This window comes from Misgurnus anguillicaudatus, unplaced genomic scaffold (genome assembly GCF_027580225.2).
Source record: "Misgurnus anguillicaudatus unplaced genomic scaffold, ASM2758022v2 HiC_scaffold_34, whole genome shotgun sequence".
Classification (NCBI taxonomy): Eukaryota; Metazoa; Chordata; class Actinopteri; order Cypriniformes; family Cobitidae; genus Misgurnus; species Misgurnus anguillicaudatus.
Genome location: NW_027395284.1, coordinates 2,508,713 through 2,514,200, shown reverse-complemented (window position 1 = coordinate 2,514,200; position 5,488 = coordinate 2,508,713). Strand labels below are relative to the sequence as shown.

Genomic DNA, 5,488 nt, shown 5'->3' with positions numbered 1-5,488 from the left:
ATGTGTTTAACTTGTTCAAACGAATCAAATATTTTTTGCTTGTCCAACTCAAGAGTAGTTTATTCATACAACTCAATTACATTGTGGACAGTGGTTCCATCCAATTACTTTTAGTTACTTTAACACAACAATGTCTATTTCAAGTACATCACACACAAAAATATACTTTTTGTAATAAACTCTATATAGCATTCATTTTATTCAAAAAAGAAATCTCATACACCAGTTCTTCAAGCCATGTTTATTGCACTTAAACTACAGATACTGTAAAGGATATACCAACAAATGAGATGCACTCATCAACTTGAAAAACTTGCAAAGTTTTTAAGGACTTTGGATATTACAATGTAACCTTATAACAACATTACAATTTTTTTACAGTTACTGACAAATGAAATGCACGAAAACTCCATTTCAAAAACATGGCATTTACATATGAAATATTAAAACATTCCTTTCTCAAAACATCTGCAAAAGGCTTGGTCTTCAGCATCTGAACTTTATGAGATAGTTACTTCCCATCTAGCTCCAGAAACAACAACTGCAATACTTCAAAAGTGTACCTGAATTCAGGAAAGTAGCTCAAGTTCAGTGCATATATCAGTCCCATCAGCATGGTTGTCGCATACACAATGTTGTTGAGGTCCAAGAACTCTTAATCCCTTCAATAACACTCCAACATCTGCTGGGCTGTCTTCGATGTCTGAACCATACATTTTTACAACAAGGACTCACATCACCATCTTCTGGATCGCCTCCTGGGTACTGGGTGCATCTGTATCCTGCAGGTGAGCATGACAATGATACAATTATTTTATGTTTATTAATAAGTTCAGAAAATCTCTTATTTACCATTTAATGTTATTCAAAACCACATCACTTGATTCTGTAAAACTGAAGTATTTTAAGAACGTTCTCATTCCATAATGTACAACAGCCAAAAAGTCAAAGAGGGCAAGTATTGTTTGCTTACCAACATACCTTGTTTTCTGCATTAGAAAGAAGTTTTGAAATACCATGGAGATGAGATAAAATAAAAAGTTATCCCAGGTGAAAAAGTACACGTCCATAATGTACTTAAAGTGCTCTATTTTCATGCACTAATTTTGTACATAATATACTAAAAATTCTTCTTTTGTACTTCTTAAGACAACCTTAAGAACATCTTGTACATTGTTCACAATGTCAGTCTAAATTAGATTTCAGGGCATATCGGATTTGACAAACTCATTGTCCATATTGTGGATCACAACCGTTCTGTGCGTCCTGTAGCGTTCTGCCGTTTTCTGGATTATCTACAATGTTTCTATGGCAATGACGTTGCACTGGCACGACAATCTGCCTCAACATCTGACGTGTTTATGTTTTACGTGACGCAACAGCATGACATAACCGAAAAGCTACACAAATGCGATCAGAGCGGTCAGACTGACTTGGATTTCCAGAAATGCGATTTGAAAAGGATTTTAAACCACCCATGGATGTAGCCCGAAACAGATTTGAAAAAACACTGATTTCATGTGGTTTTTGGCAGTTCACACTTTCTAAATGTGACTGGATTCAAATATCCACCAAAATCAGATTTAGACTGACAGTGTGAACAAGGTATAATTGTACTTCCCTGTTCTATTTTTGAGACACCATGAATATGAACTAAAATGTGCTAAAAATGTATTTTAAAAATGTATTTAGGTACCACTCGTAGTAAACTTGAACCCATCTTTGAAAGTTGGGTTCAAGTTTACAAGTTTTAACTAATACATTTTTAAAACAGAGATAGTATATTCAAAGCACATTTTAGTTAATAATCATGTCTCAAAACAGCACACATAAGTACACTTAGATAATCTTAAGAACATCTTAAAAAGTACTAAAGAATAATTTTTAGTATATCAAGTATAAATTAGTTTAAAAATAGAGCACTGTAAGTACATTATGGAAGTGTACTACTTTTTCACCTGGGATACCACAACATTTCAATTCCTTGATAATACAGCAAAGTATATGTATGCACATATACTTACCAAATACTCTTTAATTAGACTGGTCAGGTCTTCATTCAGGTAGACAAAGAAAGATCGGAGCCTGATCAATGTTGTCAGTCTAAATATGTAAATATCAAAATTGTATTAATTGTAGCATTCACAATATCAGGTAAACATTTACCTTTATTTTTAGATTATTATGCAAAATACAGCATGTAAGTGGAAAACAACAACAAAAAGGGACACCTTAAACCAGGGGTGGGCAATTCCTGGTCCCGAGGGCCACAGCCCTGCAGAGTTTCGCTCCAACCCTAATCAAACACAGCTGAAAAATCTAATTGAAGTCTTCAGAACTGTTTGGAAATTACATTCAGGTGTGTTTGATTAAGGTTGAAGCTAAACTCTGCAGGACTGTGGCCCTCGATGCCCACCCCTGCCTTAAACTGTACCTTTGTTTCTTTTTTACAAGTTCCAGAAACTTTCTAATTCCAATTTCACCAGTGCAAAAAGAAGTTTTATTATAAGGTTTTAATGAGTGCAGTTCTTCATACCCGTGTTGTGGTTTTTAATTCTCGGTCAATTGATGACTCCTCGTTTTGCATAGATCCTTATAAGCTTTGCAGAATATTGATCCATCTTCGCCAAGTATGTAGACACCAATGGGGCTGTTGCGATTCTTTTAAACTCTGCACAAATCTACAAAACACAATAAATTATTGTTACCACAAAGCCAATAAAGTTAAACATAAATGACTCAAAAACTTTTCACTCACCTCTTCCCTTCTGAAAAGAGCAGGCCATCTAGTTTTGAAATCTGCTATTGAAGGCGATTCCTTGACAACCTCATGTCTCCTGATAGAAAAGGTCTTGTCCATCAGCATTCATAATGTTTTCTCATTGTTCTTTTTAATTTCAGACAGAAGTATTACACTGACTACTTCCAGTGTTTTGGATGTCTCCGTTTGTGGATGGTAAGGGCAGTAGTTAACCAAAGCGTTGCATGTTTTTTTTATATGATAAGCAGCACTGGAAATTTCAGCTGGTTTGGGCTTGAGTAAATTTAATTTCACTTCAGTACAGCCAATTTTTCTCAGTTTTGTTATATATTTGGCAAAACACGCTTTTGCAACACAGTCAGAGCTTAATGAAGTAGATGGGGTTGACAAAACTACTGTGTCACAGGATGAAAGTGAAAGAGCTGGTGATGAGCAGGTACTCCTTTGAAAACTGTTCAGTTGTGGTGGGGGCGAGTTGTCACAATCACTTGGTGTTGTCAGAAATACCACCTTTAGTGTACTTTTGTCTTGAATTTCAGATGTGTACATGAGATTTAAAAACTAATTGCCCAAGTCAGAATCCATGAACTGCAGCCTTAAAAGTTCTTGTAGATTACATTGTTTTTCTATTTCCTTTGACAGGTCACTCACTGAAGTAGAAATGGCATACTGAAGGATCACCTTTTGTAACTTTTAGCCAGACTGGAGAAGTCTTTGTGGTATGACTGTGGAAAACAAATAAAATTTAGTTAATTATTTTTTTTAAATCAATTGTAAGTATGATTAAAAAACATTAACTTATGAATTGTCCATTTAACAAAATAAAAGCATATTTTACAACATATGCGTGGACTTGTCTTTTCAAAGTCACCAAACAAAGCACCAACCATATAACAATGTAGCAATGGATAATCAATCATCAGCTAACTAAAATAGGCACTGACAGACTTTAACATACAATGCAGTTTACCTAAAAAAGTGTGATATGCTCTAGTTTAAATAATCTGTTTTAATAAAACACATCTGGCTTCAGTCATGAACAAAAGCATCACTTGCCTCATCACCATAAAAACTTTTGGCCTCCTGTAATACTTCAGCAATGGAAACTACACCAGGCTTAAAATCACTCAGTGAATGCTGGTTGTGTTTTCTGTTTTTGTGTGATATAAAAGTCCCATTGACATTTGATTGGAAATCACAACCTGATAACATGCAAAATACCGTTTTACTTTTCTTTAAGTGACTGTTTATGTGAGCAAAGTATTCTTTTTCTGATGACACTGCACTGCATGCCTTGCACACAAATTACAAGTGAAAGTGGGCCTTTGTCGTCATGCAATATTACATATGTAGCATAATTCCTACTTAAATGAACAAGTAGAGCATAACATGTCTTGAATATATCAATTTGAATATGTAAAATGATATCTACACTGTCAAAAATAAAGGTACGAAGCTGTCACTGGGGCAGTACCCTTTAAAAAAGGTCCTAATATGTACCATTTAGGTACAAATATGTACCTTTAAAGGTACATTTTGCCAGTTCAAAGTACTAATATGCCCTCTTTGGGTACAAAGGTGTACCTTTTTGAAAGGGTACTGTCCCAGTGACAACTTTTGTACCTTTATTTCTGAGAGTGTATGATAACCCCACAACGCACGTGCAGCAGTCTTTAATGTTTTAGTAATTTAACTTAGATCACAAATTTTACATTTCAACATAACTTTAAGTAAATATTCATTCAAAGTAACAACAAAAAATAAACTTTAAGAACCCCTTGAGAAAATGCTCTGACTAAACACAGGAAAATACGTTTCAAAAACTAGTATTATCACCAGTAAAACAAGTTCAATGGCTAACGTTACCACCGGAACACGACAGAAAATCGAAGTTCAACTCACCACGAACACGTGAAGCAATTCATTCATTTTGAAACGCACAAATCACACAGTTTACAACACTGCTGCTATCATAAAACACTAAAAATGACCCGAAAATGAACAACACGTTTAATACCGTTTAAACACAAGTACATCACGTTTAATACGGTTTAAACACGTCACACGACAGATCGCGTGAAGCACTCCATTACATTTGAAACGCACAAATAACACACTTTACCTCACCGCTGCACAAATGACGTGAAATCATCACCATCGAACACAAACACCATCGACTTCAACATAAAATAAAGTTGCCTCAACAATGTTTTAAGATAGATTGAAGAAAAAACGTATTTAGTTCACTTACCGGAAACACCATCACCTGCGCGCCAGAGCTCCGCGCCGTCTTCGTGGAAGTCGTTAAATGACGTCACATCCGGTAGTTTGAATCGCAAAAGTAAACCAATTACTTTAGTTTAAAGATAGGTAGTTAGGTAAACTAGAGTGAATAACAAATTGATTTAGCATAACACATTACACTTGTATTTTGTCTTAAAAATAAATGTGTATGTTTTAATGTAACTAAATATATTTGTGTATAATGAACAGTGCTACAAAACCCATTTTTTGAGTGCACGGTCAGTGTACATTATAAACATGCATAAACATTATGGGACGGTTTCCCGGACAGGAATTATCTTAAGCCAGGACTAGGCCTTAGTTAAATAAGGAAATATAACTAATTTTAACAAACATGCCTTATACGAGAAACATTACTTATGTGAATTATGAGGCAAAAAAAACTCTTACATTTTTGTTTTGGTCTAGAACTAGTCTGGGAAA

The 5,488-nt window shown here is 34.8% G+C and overlaps 1 long non-coding RNA gene across 3 annotated transcripts; it reads right to left on the bottom strand.

Annotated features, from left to right (window-relative positions):
- Positions 1-27: 27 nt before the first annotated feature.
- On the bottom strand, positions 28-5,275 carry LOC129450788 (uncharacterized). Of its 3 annotated transcripts, none has more exons than XR_012368889.1 (5): positions 4,664-5,275; positions 2,759-3,486; positions 2,537-2,681; positions 2,025-2,103; positions 28-782 (listed from the first exon to the last, which is right to left on the bottom strand). It is a non-coding gene; the product is annotated as an uncharacterized lncRNA (long non-coding RNA). The 3 variants fall into 3 exon arrangements; XR_012368890.1 differs by having other exon boundaries at positions 4,884-5,275; XR_012368888.1 differs by having other exon boundaries at positions 29-782; positions 5,013-5,275.
- Between the last annotated feature and the right edge of the window lie 213 nt (positions 5,276-5,488).